A 23,652-nucleotide genomic window follows, 5' to 3' on the forward strand; every position below is an offset into this window, starting at 1 on the left:
ATGTCCTGAATACAAAGTGTAATGTTTGGGGCAAATCCAACACAACACATCACTGAGTACCACTCTTCATATTTCCAAGCATGGTGGTGGCTGCATCATGTTATGGGTATGCATGTCATTGGCAAGGACTAGAGACTTTTTTAGGATAAAAAGAAACAGAATAGAGCTAAGTACAGTCAGAATCCTAGAGGAAAACCTGGTTCAGTCTGCTTTCCAACAGACACTGGGAGACAAATTCCCTCTTCAGCAGGACAATAACCTAAAACACAAGGCCAAATATTCACTGGAGTTGCTTACCAAGATGACATTGAATGTTCCTGAGTGGCTTAGTTACAGTTTTGACTTAATTTGGCTTGAAAACTTATGGCAAAAAAAAAAATGGCTGTCTATATAATGTATATTGCATATATTTTACAATCCAGTTGTGCAAAGCTCTTGGAGACTTACCCAGAAAGACACAGCTTTAATCGACTCAGGGGTGTGAATACTTATATAAATGAGATATTTCTGTATTTCATTTCCAATACATTTGCAAAAATTTCAAAAACGTGTTTTCACTTTGTCATTATGGGGTATTGTATGTAGCTGCGTGAGAGAAAATATTATAATTGAATCCATTTTGAATTCAGGCTGTAAGAAAACAACATGTGGAATAAGTTAAGGGGTATGAATACTTTCTGAATGTACTGTATATCTGCAAGAAAATGATAAATATGTGAATGTTTGAAAGGGGGTCATATAAACATTGCCTTATTTATATTTTTACAGACAATATTAAGTGAATTCTGTCTGAAATAGTCATGCTATAATGGGCATAGTTTCTCAGACCAAATTTCCATTCTGGCTGAAACAAAGCAATCTGATCATGCTCCAGTCAAATATAGCTATAGGGAATGCCTATACATTGTCCAATCTCCTTCCACACATTGATTTCATTCTTCGCATCTTTATTCAGAAACAAACAAACTTGAAATTAAGTGCTGTTTCAGTGTCTTGTTGCAGGTTGTGCAATGTTCAAAAGTGTGTGTGATATTAGCATTAACTTGTGTGTGTGGTGTCAAGTGTGGATGGTCCTATGTATGCAAATAGCCGAGATTGGATATTTCAGCACCATGGACAGCAGCGACATTGGGATAGCGAGATCTGTAATTCAGCAACACATGACACTGGATAGCGGCTGTCTCAGGTGAACTTGGCATTGGGAAAATCCCATCTAATAGGAAACGAGGCATAGGAGGCAAAAAGACTGAAGGAGAAGACTCCCACAGGAACTCTATGCTTAACTGTTCTGCCACATTCATTTCAAATGTTACATTTTTCGATTTGTAAATAAAAGGGAACACATCTGCAAATAATGTAAATTGACTTTTCTAACTACACTGTACAGCTTTAGTGTGTCTGTGTGTCATAGGTACAACTGCAAGCAATTCGCTTCTCAAATCCTTCTCAAATGTCTGTTTAATGTGAGAAACTAAATTAAAAACAACCGTTAGACTAATACAATGCGTACTGTCACAAATTATTACTATTCCCAACAAGACAACGAAGTGATGGTCTTTACCCACCATGGAGACTTATAAAGTCTACTTCCCCCCCACCAAAAGTTCCCACGCAGAGCGATGTTGTTTACTACATCATTATGCATATGCAGCGTGGTTCGTTCTGCGTTGTGTACTTTTAATTAGGACACTGCCACAACTGGAATTCTGATGGTTGGATAATTTTTATTCGACCTGCACACGAAGAGACAAAAAAATGATGTTAGCCCTTGGTGCAGCCACAGCTCTCGGGCACCTTGCTAGTTGAAGGTCAGGCAAAAGAGAACAGGTGCTGCATAAACACATTCAGTGCCTAACAACACACTATACAATACAAGTAAAATGATATTCAACATAATTCTGACAAAATAAATGACATACCTGTACACGAAGAGACAACACACAATAGGTTAGCCCTTGGTGCAGCCACAGCTCTCGGGCACCTGCGTGAGCACATAGAAACTCACTCAAACACTGACCCAAATACTCCCGAGTTACAATAGGTACCCAAATTAGCGAGCTTGGTGAAAGTTGTTAACATAAATCTTTATATTGTCCACATTGTAACAAAACCTATAGTTGCGTAACAGCACTTTGTGTAACTTTACCACAGTTTTATATTGACAAATTACGGCGCCAAGGACAACATACCTTGCTAGTTGAAGGACAGGCAAAAGAGAACAATAAGAGGGTACATAAATACAGATAACCCGCGATGGACCAAACCAAAATATACACAACTTTTACAATTAGGTGTATTTACAATATAGATATATAAAAATGTTTGTACACCAAAAAATTACATTAGCTATGCAGCTGTAATTAAATAAAAAACCACATTGAAAAAATATTATTATTATTATTAACTTATTAACATCCCCTCTTGACCTGGCCTAGTTGAACTGTCCTTGTGTGCAACTTGGTGCATAATCTAGGGGAACAACATCACACTACTACATTCACCCCTACTGTTTTACACTATATTATAAACACAAAACAAAACACATAACCTCGAAGGTAACAAAGCAAAGAAAGAAAAAAAACATTCCACACCCACAGGGCGACAGAGTAACCCAGTGTAGTCCCTTAATTCTAGACCCACAAATGGTCGATCAGCTGGAAAGCTATCCCGTGAAGGATTAGGAAAAATAAGAGGTAGCTAATCCCTTATTCAACCCTATACAAAAAATGCCAAATACATTTTATGCTGATGAACTACACACAAAGTTACATGAATTGTCAAAAATATTAGACAAACCCACAAATCACTCTAAGACCCACTTAGATTACCACATACACACAACAAAGAAAAGGTAGGCAATATCCTACCGTCACTGAGAAACCAAGAATTGTTTCATTTCCTGTGTAGACATAGTTTGGATTAGCCTATTCAATGGATTAATAAATCTACCTAGTCTAGTCCGAACACCCTCACCCAAAAACCTAGCAGGAATGTCACGGACAGCACCAACCGTGCTCAAAGGTCTAACCTCAGGTTGGGGAGTACTACAGATCAGCATATCCGGAGCCAGCACACTTTCAATTTCCGACTCAACACTAGTAGTGTCAGACGACTGATCAGAATCCTGGTAGATTGTCACAGACCAGACTGACAAAGCATCTTCAACCAAGTTAACAACATCAGGCACAGCACCATCCCAGCTGAGTGGAGTTTCACTATCAGAATTCTTGTAGGCTTTGGGGATCTCAGCCCCGAAACCTGAAGGATCTGGAGAAGGTCTGTATGGAGGAGTGGGCCAAAATCCCTGCTGCAGTGTGTGCAAACCTGGTCAAGACCTACAGGAAACGTATGATCTCTGTAATTGCAAACAAAGGTTTCTGTACCAAATAATAAGTTCTGCTTTTCTGATGTATCAAATACTTATGTCATGCAATAAAATGCAAATTAATTACTTAAAAATCATACAATGTGATTTTCTGGATTTTTGTTTTACATTCCGTCTCTCACAGTTGAAGTGTATGTATGATAAAAATTACAGACCTCTACATGCTTTGTAAGTAGGAAAACCTGCAAAATCGGCAGTGTATCAAATACTTGTTCTCCCCACTGTATGTACTGGATATCATTTTTATTTTACATTTTTAGTCATTTAGCAGACGCTCTTATCCAGAGCGACTTACAGTTAGTGAGTGCATACATCATTTTTATTTTTCATACTGGCCCCCCCGTGGGAATTGAACCCACAACCCTGGCGTTGCAAACGCCATGCTCTACCAACTGAGCAACATCCCTGCCGGCCATTCCCTCCCCTACCCTGGACAACGCTGGGCCAATTGTGCGGCGCCCCATGGGTCTCCCGGTCGCAGTCGGCTACGACAGAGCCTGGATTCGAACCAGAATCTCTAGTGGCACAGCTAGCACTGCGATGCAGTGCCTTAGACCACTGCGCCACTCAAAGGGTGCCAGCTTTGCAACCCATCTCTGCTCGCATGCATCGTCTCGGCTTTGTAAGAATATATTTGAGTGGATCGTTGTCGGTCCACACAGTAAACTTATGCCCTCGCAGCCAATGGCTGAATTTATCATGAATGGCCCATTTCATGGCTAGAAATTCCAGCCGGTGAGCAGGATACTTGGATTGTGCATGATTAAGAGATTTACTAGCAAAAGCTATCGGCCTGGCTATGTCCTTCCCATCTTGCACTTGTGATAGTACAGCTCCCAAAACACTAGTAGATGCATCCACGGAAAGTAGAAATGGCTGAGAAAAATCTGGATGAACCAGCAGTGCCTGGTCAACTAGTGCTGATTTCAAAGCTTCAAAAGCGAGTCGACATTCGGCAGTCCAGTCTGCAGCAGTGAGCCTGCGAGGGGGACCAGGCCTCTTCCTACCCTTGCCTCTCCTAGGCTTCTTCTGACCTGTAGTTAGCTGAAACAATGGCCTAGCAACCATGGAACAATTCTCAATGTAGTGCTAATAGTATACTACCATACCAAGGAAAGAACCTATTTTGATAGGAGACGGTGTGACACCATCAGCTTCACTCTCAGCTTCACTCTCAGTCACATTCAAAATGGTTTGAACTTTAGCAGGGTCAGTGGCTACACCCTCCTGAGAAATGATGTGGCCCAAAAACTTTACAGACCTCCTCAGAAACTTGCACTTAGACGGAGACAGTTTAAGGTTGTGCGCCTGCAACCGCTGAAAAACCATCTCAAGTCTCTGCAGACTCTCTTCCTCCGTCTTAGCAAAAACCATCAGATCATCCAAGTAACAAAGGAGACTTAGAACGTTTTGGTCACCAAAGATGGTCAGCATCATTCTCATAAAAGTAGCCGGGCTGTTGCAGAGGCCCTGAGGTAACCGATTGTACTCGTGCAGACCTAAAGGGGAGGAAAAGGCAGTGTATTTCTTGTCCTCTTCATGCAGTGGCACGTTGTAATACCCTGACGTCAAATCCATTGTGCTGAAGAAGGCATTACCTCCCAGCGCGGCCAGTACATCAGCCTGATGAGGCAGGGGATGAGCATCCTTTACTGTGCGGGCATTTAACCACCTGAAGTCAGTACATAGGCGCAAGTCCCCATTCTTTTTCCATACCAGCACCAATGGTGAGGCATACTCGCTGCTGGATTTTCTGACGATTTCCTTTTCCTCCATATCATCCAGTGTTTCCCTGAGTTTTTGGTAATGAGCTGGAGACAGCCTACGATAAGGTCATCGAAATGGGCGGTCATCAGTCAGCCGTATGCGAAGGCAGAACTCCTTTGCCTCGCCACAATCTAGGCTATGTCTAGAGAACACTGTGTCATACTTCCCAATTAAGTTGACAAGTTTATCTTTCCAGAACTGTGAAACTGGACACTCCTCAACAGACAGGCCTTGAAGTCCAAGATTCCTCAGTGTACTGTTGCCATTATCTACACTGCCACCAACTGAACTCTTAGCTGTCAGACTGCCATGTGATCTGTCACATTGAGCCTTTGCCACATTCTGATGAGCTGCTTGCTGCTTGACATCATTAAAATACTCCAATGCAATGCAAGGGTACACATCCGCCACTTTAGCATTTCGTCTCAGGGTAACTGCCGATGTTGTTGGATTCACAATCTTCACAGGGAGCCATCCATCCCCCCACAGAGGCGTAACTACTCTCCCCACTAGTATGTGTCGATTCACACAACGAGACGTGCTGGGCTCGACAACAACAGTACTGCCCACAGAGAGTTTTGTCTTTGGCGGTAGGCGGCCCCACACCAGATGCTCACTCATGGGTTGGAGCGTTACTGCTATCTTCAACTTAATGGTGCCCACTTTATCTGGGATGGAGTCTCCTCTCCATCTCTCCAGATTTGACATCACACTGGCTAGAGGAACCTGGTGTACCCGCCACCCGCCAGTAGCTGTCATTTGATTTGAACTGTCTAATCAGAGACTTCAACACATTAGTTCCCACAATGAGTTCATCAACCTGCCCATCAACAATAAGCACTGGGACTACATAACAGAAGCCATAAAGTTGAATTTTTAAGTCACACATGCCCACTGGGCTAGTTTGTTCCCACCACAACCCACCAGGATGATGTCTGAAGGAGCTAGAAAGTTCCCCTCTACCACTCCTGCCTCCCTCAACCGAGGTACAATATCTGCGCGCAGAGTAGTAGCCATGGACCCACTATCTAACATCCCCTTCAGCTCAACTTTATCCTGTACTAGCACAGTGGTGTAAAACAAACTGTCATTCTGATTGTGTTCTGAAAAATGACTGTGTTGTTCTTGGGTACTGACTCACAAAAGTAAGAATAAACAGATTGGATATCATCATCAGTGGAGGAAAAATAAGAATGCCCCACATTGCCCTCATTTAGCAGACGCTCTTATCCAGAGCGACTTACAGTTAGTGCATACGTTATTAAATTTTTTCATACCCCCCGTGGGAATCAAACCCACAACCCTGGCGTTGCAAACACCATGCTCTACGAACTGAGCCGGCCATTCCCTCCACTACCCTAGGCGACGCTGGTCCAATTGTGCGCCGCCCCATGGGTCTCCCGGTCGCGGCCGGCTACGACAGAGCCTGGATTCGAACCAGGATCTCTAGTGGCACAGCTAGCACTGCGATGTAGTGCCTTAGACCACTGCGCCACTCACAGACTGAGTATTGCTGACCAGAGCCTTCTCTAACAAAGTCAAAACTTTCTTTAATGTCCCACCCTCAGATACAGATGGTGCCAGGTCTGGTTCACGGCCACATTGAGAAAAAGATGACACATTAGGTCTTTTCACAGGACCCACTCCCTCCTGAGGGCAGTCAAAAACAGCAGCAACCTGCTGTGAAAGTTGTGTTCTACATGCTTTACGTTCCCTTAACAGTTCATCCAACCGATCCTGTACCTCACTGGCTGTCCAGTCACGAATGGGTTTGCTCTTGAACACTTGGGCCAACTCTTTATCAGGACAGTTGCGTACAAACATGACTGCCAACTCTGAGCACTGATTGGGTAAGGTCCTGCCCTCACTCACAAGGTACTGTTCGGCTGCCTCTGCAGCTTTGTTAAGCCTAATCCAGAAATCTATTGGACCCTCATTAGCTTATGGTTTGATTGAATAGAAATCAGCTAATGGCATACCTGAGCAGACAGTATCCCCAAAGTGTTGCTTGAAAACACTGAACACCGCCTTAACATCTGTGACAACAAGGTTGTTACGCTTCCAGACTTTGGTCACATCCCGTGCCCTCCCCATGAGCCTAGACATCACCTCCCCAACATTCCCAGACCCAGTGTAACCCCTCTTCTCTAGGTAGACTTCCATTAACTCCTCCCACTCCAGGACAGAGTACTTATCTGAGCCATCACCCCTAAAAAGAGGTGGAGCACTAACATCTGACTTCACAACCAGATTCAGCTTGGACGCATCAATAAAGGTTGACCCACACTGCTCAGGCAGGGGAAACTGCTGGGGTTGGTGAGGGGGACGGGCAGGAGAAAGACTTGAAACCCCAGGCTGCAGTAAACTCGCTCTGATAGATTCTCCTATCTCTGAACCAATCTGCTTAATAAGGTCACTAAGCTGACTCGGAGGCATCCCATTATCACCGAGTACTGTGGATGATGGTACTTCAAAAGACAGAGGTGGGATACCCTGGTCAGGTGGAACAAACAGCCTACCCCTCCCAGTGCTTGCAAACTCAGGACTAGCAAACGCTCTACTCCCAGGAGCTGACTGTACAATTGGTGTAAATGGAAGGACACCCCTCCCTCTACCCACACTAAAATCCCCAGCATAACACGTCTTATGGATTTGAGAATCTTCCATGGCTCAACAGAGCACTAAAATACAATGTAATTTAGTGCATTTAAATACCCCAAAAAATTAATGCAATAAACAAATTCATCCAAAACATACAAATAAGCACGAATACCTGTATCTAATGAATATGCTACATTCACTTTCACTGTTTACAGTATATATTCACTTACAGTAAGCCATCAACAAATTCACATGCGCAGGTCGTGCACCTCATCCACATGCACAGCTCCGGCGGTCGGCTTGAGCTGACCAGTCGGCAGGTCACGTAATTAGGACACTGCCACAACTGGAATTCTGATGGTTGGATAATTTTTATTCGACCTGCACACGAAGAGACAACACACAATATGTTAGCTCTTGGTGCAGCCACAGCTCTCGGGCACCTTGCTAGTTGAAGGTCAGGCAAAAGAGAACAGGTGCTGCATGCACACATTCCGTGCCTAACAACACACTATACAATACAAGTAAAATGATATACAACATAATTCTGACAAAATAAATGACATACCTGTACACGAAGAGACAACACACAATAGCTTAGCCCTTGGTGCAGCCACAGCTCTCGGGCACCTGCGTGAGCACATAGAAACTCACTGTCTAATCAGAGACTTCAACACATTAGTTCCCACAATGAGTTCATCAACCTGCCCATCAACAATAAGCACTGGGACTACATAACAGAAGCCATAAAGTTGCATTTTTAAGTCACACATGCCCACTGGGCTAGTTTGTTCCCACCACAATCCACCAGGATAATGTCTGAAGGAGCTAGAAAGTTCCCCTCTACCACTCCTGCCTCCCTCAACCGAGGTACAATATCTGCGCGCAGAGTAGTAGCCATGGACCCACTATCTAACATCCCCTTCAGCTCAACTTTATCCTGTACTAGCACAGTGGTGTAAAACAAACTGTCTTTCTGATTAATTCTCATTGTGTTCTGAAAAATGACTGTGTTGTTCTTGGGTACTGACTCACAAAAGTAAGAATAAACAGATTGGATATCATCATCAGTGGAGGAAAAATAAGAATGCCCCACATTGCCCTCCTCAGAACGGAGGCTTTCTAGTTTTCCTGAGACCTGCCAGTCTGTCCACATCCAGGGTTCTGTCGCTGCCCAGCCTCACTACAGTCAAAGCTCATGTGGCCCGGAGAAAAGCACTTGACGCACAGCTGGTGCATCTGACAGTGAGCTTTGGTCCAGTGATTAGTGCTTCCACAGTCAGCGCACTCATGCTGACGTTTGTGGAACTGTTTACGGGGCCCTCTACATTTAACATGTTTAAGTCATTTAGCAGACGCTCTTATCCAGAGCGACTTACAGTTAGTGCATACGTAACTTTTTTTTTCATACCCCCGTGGGAATCGAACCCACAACCCTGGCGTTGCAAACACCATGCTCTACGAACTGAGCCGGCCATTCCCTCCACTACCCTAGGCGACGCTGGTCCAATTGTGCGCCGCCCCATGGGTCTCCCGGTCGCGGCCGGCTACGACAGAGCCTGGATTCAAACCAGGATCTCCAGTCCCCCAGGACTGTGTTGTGTTACCTGCTTGACAATAGTATTGATGTCCCCCAGGAGAGCAGCAGCAGGTTGCACGTTGTTCCCCATCTCCTCAGCACACAGATCAACCTTGACATTGACCTTGACATAAATAACGTATGTGGAACGTTACTACAACATACCAGCAACGACACGACAGGAAGAGCGCCGTGCGTGACACATGTAACAGCAGCTGGAGGAGTGGCCAAACCTCAAGCTAAACACAACAGAAATAACCAGGCACCACCACATAATGCTAAGGCTGACACACACACGTTCCCTTTTATAAACCGGGTGACTCGAGCCCTGAATGCTGATTGGCTGAAAGCTGTGGTATATCTGACCGTATAACATGGGTCACGTTGAGGGAGGAGGTCAGAGACCTGGCCGTGTTGTGCCAGGATAACAACCTCTCCCTCAACGTGACCAAGACAAAGGAGATGATTGTGGACTACAGGAAAAAAAAGAGGACTGAGCACGCCCCCATTCTCATCGACGGGGCTGTAGTGGAACAGGTTGAGAGCTTCAAGTTCCTTGGTGTCCACATCACCAACGAACTATCATGGTCCAAACACACCAAGACAGTCGTGAAGAGGGCACGACAAAGCCTATTCCCCCTCAGGAGATTGAAAAGATTTGGCATGGGTCCTCAGATCCTCAAAAAATTATACAGCTGCACCATCGAGAGCATCCTGACTGGTTGCATCACCGCCTGCTATGGCAACTGCTTGGCCTCCGACCGCAAGGCACTACAGAGGGTAGTGTGTACGGCCCAGTACATCACTGGGGCCAAGTTTCCTGCCATCCAGGACTTCTATACCAGGCGGTGTCAGAGGAAGGCCCTCAAAATTGTCAAAGACTCCAGCCACCCTAGTCATAGACTGTTCTCTCTGCTACCGCACGGCAAGCGGTACCGGAGTGCCAAGTCTAGGTCCAAAAGACTTCTCAACAGCTTCTACCCCCAAGCCTTAAGACTCCTGAACAGCTAATAATGGCTACCCGGACTATTTGCACTGCCCCCCACCCCATCCTTTTACGCTGCTTCTACTCTGTTAATTATTTATGCATAGTCACTTTAACTCTACCCACATGTACATATTACTTCAACTACCTCAACTAGCCGGTGCCCCCGCACATTGACTCTGCACCGGTACCCCCCTGTATATATAGCCTCCCTACTGTTATTTTATTTTACTTCTGCTCTTTTTTTCTCAACACTTTTTTTGTTGTTGTTTTATTTTTACTTTTTTGTTTAAAATAAATGCACTGTTGGTTAAGGGCTGTAAGTAAGCATTTCACTGTAATGTCTGCACCTGTTGTATTACGGCGCATGTGGCCAATAAAATTTGATTTGATTTGATTTGAAATTTATTTTGACTGTTCGAATTACGTTGGTAACCAGTTTATAATAGCAATAAGGCACCTCTGGGGTTTGTGGTATAGGGCCAATATACCACGGCTAAGGGCTGTATCGTCGAGGCACTCTGCGTTGCATCGTGCTTAAGAACAGCTCCCTAGACGTGGTATATTGGCCATATACCACACCCCCTCGGGCCTTATTGCTTAAATATAGATGTACTGTACAGCACTAAGACAGCCATGACATTATTTGGAGAGACCACAAAGACTTATAGAGAAGCTATATAATTGATAGACTAAATCCAATAGACTGAGTCAAATACCTTTATACCTGGTTACAATGAAATGTAGTTCACTATGAAATGACCTGTGACTAGGGTTGCAAAATTACAGTTACTTTCCCCAAATTCCCAGAAATCCCTGTTGGAAGATTCCAGAAATCAGAACGGAATAAGCAGAAAATCTGGAATCCGAAAAAAGAAGGAAAAAAAGAAACCCTACTGGTGACCTTTGACCTAGCTGGATGACCTTTACTTGGGTGTCAAACCTGGGGGAAGGCCAAAGTGCAGGATCCAGTTGAGTCTGGCACCAAGTAGGACCACAACATCAGACTGGAGCAGAGCTCTGCAGTCCCCACCAAGACCATAGAACCAGGAGGATAGGAAGAGGAGGAGGAGGAGGAAGAGAGGAGGAGGAGGATAGGAAGAGAGGAGGAGGAGGATAGGAAGAGAGGAGGAGGAGAGCAGGGACAAAACAAAATGTAATGAAAAGAGGCTAGTTATAGGAGTAGTGTAGTTGTTTGATTGACACCAGTTTACATTGACATGACCTGGCCAGGAGAGACTAGTTATAGATAGGGATTTCAGGAGTTTCGTGGTCCGTTCAAATGGTCAGGGAAATTCTTGGTCCTACTTATACAGTCAATGGTCTGTACATGAATATGATGCCAGCTGAGAGAAGGAGAGGCTGACCTGGAGCGGGCAGCAGCAACACAGTTGGGGTGATCGTCAGGCAGCACCCCCTTTACCCATGGGGGTGGGCAGGAAGGGCAGGTCACACCCCTCCACCAGCTCCTTCAGAGCCCCCTCTGCTCTTCAATGGGCTGCACCTGCAGAGGGACACAGACAGAGGGCACTGCCACACGGATTTCAACAGACTGGTCTTCACAACTGGGATGCATTCAGCTGAGCAAAACGTTGTGCAACGTTCAGATAGAAATATAGCATGTAGAACGAACGTGCCTCTCAGACAGGTAGAATGAGAAATCATGTCAACAACATTTGTCGACTGAACGTGGCCCAGTTTTCAACTGAACCGTGGTACAGTGCTATATGTGTTACAGTGCGTCTCAGCTGGCTATTGATCTCTCTTGGACAGACGCACGTAACATAACTGGAAGTAGCGTCTGTCAACAGAATGGGATGTGACAACTTTGTTCCGGCACGCTGATTTTTCACCACTAATCATTTGGACAAATCCCGATTTCGCAGGTGCTCGCATCTTTTCAATTTCAGAACGGGAGGGGACATTTGGCCCATAAACTTGCCGGAAACTTGCAGAGAGTTTCCGTTTAGGGGGGTGGAGAGTTCGCAAGTGGCGTTAGTATCTTTCTCTTAACATCTCCCCAGACCTTATCCAAGTATCTGACGCAATTATGCAAGATTTTAGTTCTGTTTCCCCCAGATTATCTGGCTATTAAAAAAGCAATGCCTACCTTTGCCAATGATGAGTAAAGTCCGTTTGGCTCCTTTCAGGACCGCCAGTGCTTCTGTGATCGCCATATGGTCAGCCATACTCACAGGAGGAGGTGGACTACAGGGCACCTCTCTGACAAAGGAAATAATAAATAATAGGTCAAACATTAAACATGTTACCTAGCAACTTTATTGCATATGTAAATAAACCATGAAGGTCTATCGAGGCTTATTGCTATTCTCTGATGAGAATATTTTGATATAGTGCTATATTTTCTAAGTAATTTAATTTCTGGTTCACTTCAGACGTTAAAAGGTATAACAAGATAAAATAAAAATGACTACGGTGATGTGAATTCAGAGGTATACATATTCAACAGTAACACATTAGTATACATTTTAAATGGATGAAAGACAGTGATGGCCACTAACCTGGCTCTGCTCCTGTCCAATTTAGCATTGACCATGTCCCCAGATATGTCTACGTATACAGCACCTGGACGTCCATACATGCTAGTGCGTGCTGCCTTAGACATACCAAACACCCTTAAATTCAGATCAATTAAGGCTGTGCTGTGCTCTTATGAAGCAGTTAAGGTACCTTGCTAAGCTGGAAAATTAGAGGTCAGAAAAAGACAATTGCAGGTGATACCAAATGATATTGTCACAGTTCCCTCAGCCAGAACCCAAAAGCAGACCAGGACAAGGAGAGTTGAACGAAAGTGAGGGTTTATTCGGATACAAACAAAAGGTGCAGAATATTCCAGGGACAGAGCGGGCGGCGTGGATGAGTAGTTGGGGGTGCAGTGCAGGTCCAGTGATGGCTCGGCAGCGCCGACCATCAGGCAGAGGTGGGGTGAAGGTTCCGGACGTGTGACTGCAGGTGAAACAAAAACGGAGGTAAGGACACAAAACTCAACAAAGTACAAAACAACAAAACTCACGCTAGATACTCTAACTGATACGCAGATACACCTACTGTTCATGGCTAACGATCCGGCAGGAACTGGATGTTGGGCCAGAGCCTAAGAAAGGTGCTGATTAGGCCCAGGTGTGCAGATTGCTAATGGGAAGCAGGTGCGGAAACCAGAGCGCTCCCGGAGCGTTCCCGAACCCTCGGGAAACTGGAGATTACGACCAGGACCCGACTCAGACAGCCGGGATCGTTACAGTACCCCCTCCGACTGAACGCCACCGGGCGGACTCCCGGAGCGCCAGGATGGAGGCGGTAAAAGTCCCTGATGAGATCCGCATCTAGGACCTGTCGCCGCGGAATCCAACTCTCCTCTCTTCAGGACCATACCCCCTCCCAGTCCACGAGATACTGGAAACCCCGACCCGCCGTCTGGAATCCATAATGCGACGCACCGTGTAGGCAGGACCACCTCCGATCATCCGAGGAGGAGGAGGAGGGGGCGGAGGAGGCAACAGAGGACTGAGGGAAGACAGGCTTGAGGCAGGAGACATGAAAGGTGGGATGGACTCTGAGCGTCCTCGGTAGTTTGAGTCGCACTGCCACTGGATTGATCACCTTCTCCACCACAAACGGACCAATAAACCGGTAACAACTTCCTAGACTCAGTCCGTAACGGAAGATCCCGTGTGGCCAACCAAACCCTATCTCCGATGGTATAGGTGGGAGCGGGGGTCCGGCGACGATTCGCCTGGAGCTGATACCGTTCGAACCTCTAAGGAGTGCCTTTCTGGCCCGATGCCAGGTCCGGTGGCAACGAGAATATGGGCCTGAACAGAAGGCACAGAGAGCTCCTTCTCCTGAGAAGGGAACAGGGGAGGTTGGTAGCCATACAGGCACTGGAAGGGAGACATCCCAGTGGCAGATGTAGGGGAGAGTATTGTGGGCATACTCAACCCAAGGCAACTGAGAGGCCCAGGAGGTGGGGGTTGGAAGAGACCAGACAGCGTAGCGTGGATTCCATCTTCTGGTTGGCTCTCTCCGCCTGACCATTGGATTGGGGGTGAAAACCAGATGTGAGACTGACTGTAGCTCCAATGGCCAAACAGAAGGACTTCCAGACAGCAGAGGTAAACTGAGGGCCACGGTCGGAAACGATATCACTGGGCAAACCGTGGACCCTGAACACCTCCCTGACCAGGATCTCGGACGTCTCCGAGGGGCAGAGGGAAGCTTGGCAATAGGCACAAAGTGGGCGAACTTGCTGAACCTGTCCACGATAGTCAGAACGACCGTGTTCCCCTCAGAAGCGGGCAACCCCGTGACGAAGTCCAGGGCCAGATGCGACCATGGACGCCGGGGAATAGGAAGGGGGGTGAAGTAGTCCAGAGCTGGGCCGATTGGTACTCTTATTCTGCGCACACACTGGACAGGCAGCCACAAAACCCCGAGTATCCTCGGCCATGGCAGGCCACCAAAAACGCTCTGCGAAGAAACGCCATTGTCCGAGCCACGCCAGGGTGACAAGCCATCTTACTGGCGTGGGACCATTTGAGAACAGCAGGACGAACCGACTCAGGCACAAACAACCGACCCGGGTGGACCGTTACCGGGACCGGGCTGAGTACGAAGGGGCCGCCAGCACCTCCTCCTCAATCCTCCACATAACTGCTCCCACGACGCAGTTCCGGGGGAGAATTGTCTCGGTCTTGGACCCACTCTCCTCCGTCTTGGAGAACATCCGGGACAAGGCGTCCGCCTTGCCGTTCTTAGATCCAGGTCGGAACGTCAGGACAAACTTGAATCGTCCCGAAAACAACGCCCACCTGGCCTGACGGGAGTTGAGACGTTTAGCCGATTGCACGTAAGCAAGATTCTTGTGGTCAGTCCAGACAATAAACGGTTGCTCCGCCCCCTCCAACCAGTGGCGCCACTCCTCCAAGGCAAGTTTCACCGCGAGAAGCTCCCGGTTACCCACATCGTAATTCCTCTCCGCAGGCGAAAGGCGACGAGAGTAGTAGGCGCAGGGATGGAGTTTACTGTCCGTGGAGCATCGCTGCGACAGGATGGCGCCAACTCCCACATCAGACGGCGTCCACTTCAACGACGAACTGACGGGCCGTGTCCGGTTGAGAGAGAATCGGTGCGTTGGTGAATCGCCTCTTCAAATCCAGAAACGCTCGATCCGCCTCCGGATTCCACTTGAAGGTCCTGATGCTGGAAGTCAAGGCAGTTAATGGAGCGCCACACGGCTGTAATCCCGGATGAATCTGGCGGTAGAAATTCGCAAACCCCAAAAATCTCTGGAGTTGCAATCTCGCACCGGGCTGGACCCATTCCAGAACCGCTCTAACCTTCTCCTGATCCATCCTAATCTCACCCCTGGAGATGATGTACCCGAGAAAGGATGTAGTGTGGGCGTGAAACTCGCACTTCTCGGCCTTCACGAACAGGCGATTCTCCAACAATCGCTGCAGAACCTGCCGGACATGCTGGACGTGGTCGGAAGGTTCCTTCGAGAAGATCAGAATGTCATCCAGGTAAACAAACACGAAGAGACCGATCATATCTCTCAGGACATCGTTCACCATACTCTGGAATACCGCTGGAGCATTGGTCAGTCCAAACGGCATCACCTGATACTCGAAGTGACCCATCGGGTATTGAAACCCGTCAACCACTCGTCCCCCTCTCTGATCCGGACCAGGTGATACGCATTGCGTAGGTCTAGCTTGGTGAACACCGTAGCACCCTGTAAGGAGTCGAAGGCAGAACTCATCAAGGGCAGGGGATACTTGTTCTTGACCGTGATGTCATTCAACCCCCGATAATCAATACACGGTCGAAGAGAGCCATCCTTCTTTCCCACAAAGAAGAATCCTGCCCCCAGGGGGTGATGACGAGGGACGAACGAGACCAGCAGCTAGGGACTCCTTGATGTAGGTCTCCAACGCCTCACGTTCAGGTCGGGAGATACTGTATAACCTTTCCCTTGGGGTAGACAGCTCCAGGAACCAGGTTGATGGCACAATCATATGGTCGGGTGGGGGAGGAAGTGACAGAGCCTTCTGCTTACTGAAAACTTCCCCCAAATCGTGATATGTCTCGGGAACCAGGGACAAATCTGGGGGTTTAGCCTCAATCACCTGACTGGGAACCGAATGGGGGCAGGCAGTCTTGAGACAGTTAGCATGACAATCAAGGCTCCAACTCGTTACCTTGCCCGTCACCCAATCGAACGTGGATTGTGTTCCTTCAGCCAGGGGTATCCAAGGACCAGAGGAACATGGGAAGACGGCAGAATGAAAAATGAAATCATCTCAGAATGATTCCCCGACAACCGCATCTTAACCGGTTCAGTCCTCATCGTGATACGCGCCAGACTACTGCCGTTCAGAGTGGTCGCTTCAATGGCTTCCGGCAATTGCTCCTTGGAAAGCCCCAGCTGTTCCACCAACTTCGGCATCAAGAAAGCTTCCATCGGCACCTGAATCGATAAAAGCGTTAAGCGCTAAGCTCTGATTCCTGTTCACAAGGGTAGCCGGGAAGCGGGGTCTGACAGAGGTACTGAGAGGTTGAAACTGGCTCGCTAAAAGTCCTCCCAACTTTAGCTTGAGCCGGGCAGTTTGACGACCGCCGGGAACAAGTGGAGATGTAATGTCCCGAGCGACCACAGTAGAGGCAGCAGTTGGTCTTACGTCTATGTTGACGCTCCTCCTTGGTTAACCCGTGCCGCCCACTGCATGGGTTCAGAATCGGGAGAGAGGTCCTCTCCACTAATCCTTAGTGGTGGAGAATGATCGACGTGATTCTGGTCCACCACCCGACCCGACTGGGAACTGAGAAGCTGATCGATTGGACGGACCCCATTGCTTCTCCCTCCTTCGCTCTCGGACTCGATTATCCACCCGAATAGACAAGGCTACCAAGCTGTCCAGGTCACTAGGCTCCGGATAGGAGATCAACTCATCCTTGAGCTGCTCCGACAGGCCCTGGTAAAAGGCCGCTTGCAAAGACTCCTGCTCCACCCACTCTCCACAGCCAACGTCTTGAACTCGATCACGAAGTCGGCCACGCTGCGAGTTCCTTGGTGAAGAGAAAACAGACGCCTAGCTGCGTCCCTCCCTCGGACGGGAATGGTCGAAGAGCTTCCTCATCTCGGCCGTGAACCCCTGGTATGAAGCCATGCAGGGGATCCTGTCGTTCCCAAACGGCTGAAGCCCACTCCAGCGCTCGACCACGCAGCAACTCAATCAAAAAGGCTATCCTAGCCTTGTCAGTGGCATAAGAGTAGGGGCTGTAGATCGAACACTAATCCACACTGCATAAGGAAGGAACGGCATCTTCCCAGCTCCCCTCATATTTCTCCGGCGCCGGAACCTTGGGCTCACGGAGGGACACAACTTCAGAAGCGGCAGGCGAGATGGGTGAAACCGGTAGTGGGTCCTCCACCGGACACTGGCGTTGGTTCTGTGGACCTCCATCAGGCCGGTAGAAAGGTTCCGAACTGACAACGCGATCTCCTGTAGTACCGTGCTATGATGGCCCAACATCTTCTCCTGCTGGGTAATGGCATGGCGAACGGAGTCCAGGTCCGCTGGGTTCATAATTGGCCGGATCGTTCTGTCACAGTTCCCTCAGCCAGAACCAAAAGCAGACCAGGACAAGGAGAGTTGAACGAAAGTGAGGGTTTATTCGGATACAAACAAAAGGTGCAGAATATTCCAGGGACAGAGCGGGCGGCGATGGATGAGTAGTTGGGGGTGCAGTGCAAGGTCCAGTGATGGCTCGGGCAGCCGCCGACCATCAGGCAGAGGTGGGGTGAAGGTTCCGACGTGTGACTGCAGGTGAAACAAAACGGAGGTAAGGACACAAAACTCAACAAAGTACAAAACAACAAAACTCACGCTAGATACTCTAACTGATACGCAGATACACCTACTGTTCATGGCTAACGATCCGGCAGGAACTGGATGTTGGGCCAGAGCCTAAGAAAGGTGCTGATTAGGCCCAGGTGTGCAGATTGCTAATGGGAAGCAGGTGCGGAAACAGAGCGCCTCGAGCTGCTCCCGAACCCTCGGGAAACTGGAGATTACGACCAGGACCCGACTCAGACAGCCGGGATCGTTACAGATATGAAGAGGACTACACAGAGGGAGTCAGAGTAGACTGTATACCTTCTCTACCACTGAGGAGATCATATCCAGACTGCTAGACCTAGCAGAGAACTTACTGTACAATCTGCATGCCTCCACCTGACAGAAAGAGGACCACAAATAACAAATTATTTCCTCTTTCAGCAATTAAACTGCTAGGGCCAGTTTCCCAGACAGAGATTCTCTATTGAGTTTGCTTTTTAGGCCATGACTAGGCTTAATCTGTGTCCTGGGAAACAACCCCCTAATGTTCAAAAGTCATAAATATCATGGTTCAATCGGTACCTGTGGAAACTCTTGAAACGCCCCAGTGGTCTCTTGGTTTTGATCGGAGGAGCCTCCAATAACAATCACAGGCCTACAGAGAGAGAGGTATCACACAATGACATCAACTGACAATCTGAGATAGTTTGGAGTCCTCAGATCATTTTTTGCAGTGTGCGGATAGCATCCCTTCTTTTGAAAGGACCACTGAACATGAGTAGTAGGGTCTTCTGTTTGTGGAGTTCTAGCATACCAGCAGTTCATGTTAGCGTTGGCCATTCCACCAAGTGCATGGATGAGTCCCGGTCCAGACACAACCAGACACGCACCTGGACTGAGAGAGGAACAGACAGACAGAGGGACAGACAGGAAGACAGGCAGACAGACACACAAAGGGTCAGACAGACAGGCAGACATAATTAGCAATGCAAAAAGCTATGAAACTGACCCTCACACACTACACGCTCCTGTAGTCTATGTACGGGTAGTTAATATCACATGATTTGGGGGAGAGCTGGTTTAGTAATAAAAAAGGTGGCTTATGGCTTGTTCATTGCGCATTCCCACATACTTGATTCCTGGAGGCTTGAGCTGCCTTAGCTACTTCAATGACTGGAACACCAACTATTCCAAACATATATTCTACATTCTGTAGAGAGTTACATGTAGATACAGTATATTTACCTTTTTTAAACATTTTTAGTCATTTAGCAGACGCTCTTATCCAGAGCGATTTACAGTTAGTGAGTGCATACATTTTCATACTGAATTGTATATGAATTGTTACAATGTAGTTTAGATTTTCTTTGCATTGACACACACATTGGCATGCATCAACAAGGGTGTTAACATATACTATTCCACATAAACATCTAAATGTTTTTCTACAACAATATTAATAGTTAGCTATACCAGTGCAATGACCTATGGCACACTTTCACAACTCATAGTGTTACATTCTCACTGCCAAGGACATGATCAGCGACTAATATATTATTAGCAACACGGTTACACAGTATAACACTGTTTTATATATATTGCACACACTTCACCTGAGCTTTTAGTGCCTCTGCAATGAGCTGAGCCCCAGTCACATCTTCCATTATTATTGTCGAGAAATCTGTTCAAAGTGCAAACGCCGGGTTAGCAATGATTTCTTGGACTTGTTGTTCAGTAGCTTATAAATCGTGGTTTAGATCTCTTGCAAATCATTAGTTTTGTCTGCTTTCCAGCATGCATTACATGAGTAGCTTTTTTCTTCTTCAGTGGGGTTTATAGGCAGTTGGCATCCAACGTTATGGTGCATTACTGCCCCCTATTGTACAGAAGTGTGGACATGAGCCGTGCAATAGCAGTCATGAATATTTAATAAACTAGTAGCATTTTTCTTTTTTATTGCAAGAAATACATAATAAGCCCTCATTATGTGTTTATAACTGCACTTTACTTAACACTTAACTCAGTTAAGTCATTATGAGTGTATGACAGTATGAAAAAAAAATGCATGCACTCTCACTAACTGTAAGTCGCTCTGGATAAGAGCTTCTGCTAAATGACTAAATGTGAAATGTAAATGACTTGAGTGTATGCATTATAGATATAGGCTTCATAGAAAGTGTTACAAATGTTCTCCTGTCATCTTATAGGAGATCCATTCATGGATTTAGTTATGGCTTGAGAATGTGACTGGTCTACGGAGTTCTCCTTTATGTCTGTCTTTATATGTGACAACAACTTTTCGTATTATGTGTATTTCCACAATCAATAATCATAAACGGTACTTCACTATGAATACTTTTGACTATGTGGTTTTGAAGTACTTTACCGTTATCTTGCACATACATGAAGACTACTATAGACAGAAATCAATGCGTAATGTTTTATTAAATAAAGGCTCTGATTAAAATATCATATTAATAAAATCAGGCATTTGGCTAATTCTTCTTCCCAGAAGCTCCTGTGAATGGTTTGGAGATGGCTCTGGAGAGAGCGTGTAACACCCTGACTATGAGTGGGCGTTACGGGACTGGGACTCCTGGGGAGCAGGGGCCGGTGTGGTTGTCGAGGTCCTCCTTGGGTGGGGAAGTGGATGGAACCTCTGGAACCTCACACTCAGCATCTGTCATGAGAACATTTCAAAATCAGAAAATGAATGTGTGTGTTTGTGTCTGTCCGTCTGTCCGTCTGCCTGTCCGTCCGCGCTGCCTGTCTGTCCGCCTGCCTGTCGTCTGTATGCCTGTCTGCCTGTCTGTCTGTCTGTCTGTCTGTCTGTCTGTCCGTCAGTCTGTCTGCCTGCCTGCCTGCCTGTCCGTCTGCCTGTCCGTCTGTCTGTCTGCCTGGTCTTTTTGTCTGCCTGTATGTCTGTCTGCCCGTCGTCTGCCTGTCAGTCTGCCTGTCTGTCTGCATGTCTGTCCGTCGGTCTGCCTGTATCTGTTGTCACTGTTTTAACAAGCTTGTCATAGGGTGATACATCAATATGACATTATCGATGCTTATCACTTACCCTGTGAAATATGAGTCTCTCTGAGATGTTTGGTAGGCAGCGCATCCTGTTCAGGGTGTCTCTTCGGTTCCCCTTTTGTCTTGAACAGCTGTTGACAAAACACATCAGGACAACTGAGCCTGTGTAAAATACAGAGTGTGCATCCTAAAAGGCACCCTATTCGCTACGTAAGGCACTACTTTTGACAAGGGCCCAGAGAGCTCTGGTAAAAAAGTCGTGCACTATATAGGAATAGGGTGCCATTTGGGGACTCTCCCATGTGTATTAGGATTGCATTACAGCGTCCTCACTCAACCTCCTAAAGACAATGACAACAGTTTTGTTCTAATGCTGAGAGACAATAGGGGTGTAGTGAATCTGTAGGGTAAATTTCAGCCCTACCTTACAGAGGTAATCTCAAAACACAGAGCACCCTACCTTAATCATGATCTTTGGAAACTTATGCATTTTCGGTAGGAAACGCCACTTCCTGTTCTTTTCTTAGTCTCTTCCCCTCTGGCAGAGGGAAGACGGGCCATGCCGTCAGCCTTTACATCAGCCGGGCTAAGGCTCCTGGCAGGGAATTCCTCAGTAGCATTAAGGTCAGCTACAACACCATGAGTGATGTCACTTGTGGCATTGCTGGTGTCTGAGTGAGAAGAGCACGCTAGTGTGACCGACCTGTGTACAATAACTGGGAGAAGAGGACGCAGCCATTGAAGTCAGTCACTGCATCCCAAATGGCATTCTTCACTTTATAGTGCACTACTTTTGACCAGGGCCCATAGGGTCTGGTCAAAAGTAGTGCACTAAATATGGAAGAAGGTGCCATTTTGGAACAACCAGTGAATTTCACATCATAAAACGCAATGTATTGAGCATCATGTTACAATTAAGTCCTATGCAGATGAAAATAGGTACTTTCACTTACCATCCTCCATTGTAGACTTGGACACATAAGTCAGGCTGTCCATCACCACGTCTGTCATCAACTTGATGACCTGATCCAAAACCATTTCAGCCGATGGTGGCATAGGCCTTCCCATACACTGCCCCAGGAGTCTCTCCTTACAGAAGTCTGGGCAAAGTTGTAAATGAGCTCTGAGGCATCGTCCTTTGACAGCTTCCTCAGGGCTGGTTTAGGCAGCGCTGGTTGAGAGAGGGCTTCTGTGGCCAACCATGGATTGAAGCTGGCGGTTTATGGTTATCTCCTGAATGAGACCATGGACCTTTGCGATCAGGTTGCCAGATGCACCTTGAAGGGCTTCAACTGACAGGAGCCTATCCAGATGTTCTTCTGCTGAAGTCATCTCTGGGTCAGTCCGTCTTCAATGTGTCCATTATAGTTTTCACTATGATATTGGTGTCAGATATGTTTATTTCTTGTTGGCTCACAAGCGTTGACCGTGAACCTGTCTCGTCCATTGCGATAGAGGTATGGGATTCTGTCCTTGTGATTTCATCGGCAGCGCTCATGTCAGGCAACTGGTCAAGGCTCTCAGTACAGAGTCTAACATGTTAGTGGCTATCAGACACTCCTCACTTCGGCAATCTGCCCAACAGATGAACTCTCAGAGTTGGCCACTCTACACTTGATCACATTTAGGATCAAGCTGAGCGTCTTCTTTGCAGTTTTGCTAAAGCCTTCTTGGCTGACTGCCACTGTTACGTCTTTTAGAGCCACAAGAGGTTTGCAACTTTCACTCAATCCACTGCCGTGGAGAGGAGAGGCTCTCTTCAAACTGTTGTTGCTCACAACTGACATACTCCTGGTGGGCAGAGTGACATCCTCACTGCATGTGTCAATTATATGGTGGTCTGTTGAAGAGCCACTCGAAGACACAAGGGCTTTAGACCTTTTAGCCAAACAGACTTTTGACAAAGGCTTCTCACTCTCTCACAGACGGAGGGGCGGCTCCTGTCCTCAACAAGAGCAGTGTCAGCGGACTTAGAATGTCTGAGTGTCTCCACAGGGGGCGGAGTCCAGCACATATTTGGCTGTGGTGACTGACACTGGTGGAAAAGAGAAAAAGATGTTCAGTCTATCCTTTACTCTGTGGTACATGGTTTGAGCAGCATCCAATAAGTTGTCAAAGACAACTCTGGGTTTGAGCTGGAACTCCAGCTTTTTCTCTCCTAGTGGGAAGGAGTCTCTGCGTCGTCCACAGTGTACTGGGATACACTTTCAAGGTCTTGCATGATAATATTTACTATATCTTCGGCTGTAGAAACCGCATGGTGTGAGAAGGTGGTGCTAGGCATGCTCTGTAGCAAAGAATGGCTGGCTTTGCTAGCAGCTCTGAGAATGGTCTCACTCACAATGTGTTTGGCCTTAGCTCGGAACTCAGCACTGTGAAAGCTCTGGATGGAAATGTTAGAGGTTCTGCTGGCTGCACTAAGAGATCGCGTGAGTGTGGCAATCTCGGCTGA

At 47.0% G+C, this 23,652-nt stretch overlaps 1 long non-coding RNA gene and 1 pseudogene across 1 annotated transcript; both read right to left on the reverse strand.

The window, feature by feature from the left end:
- Nucleotides 1-11,227: 11,227 nt before the first annotated feature.
- On the reverse strand, nt 11,228-19,878 carry LOC123489395 (annotated as a pseudogene).
- Nucleotides 19,879-20,806: 928 nt separating this feature from the next.
- LOC123489394 lies at nt 20,807-21,720 on the reverse strand. The gene is made up of 3 exons (XR_006660535.1): nt 21,661-21,720; nt 21,244-21,331; nt 20,807-20,859 (listed from the first exon to the last, which is right to left on the reverse strand). It is a non-coding gene; the product is annotated as an uncharacterized LOC123489394 (long non-coding RNA).
- Nucleotides 21,721-23,652: the final 1,932 nt, after the last annotated feature.

This window comes from Coregonus clupeaformis, unplaced genomic scaffold (genome assembly GCF_020615455.1).
Source record: "Coregonus clupeaformis isolate EN_2021a unplaced genomic scaffold, ASM2061545v1 scaf3002, whole genome shotgun sequence".
Lineage (NCBI taxonomy): Eukaryota > Metazoa > Chordata > Actinopteri > Salmoniformes > Salmonidae > Coregonus > Coregonus clupeaformis.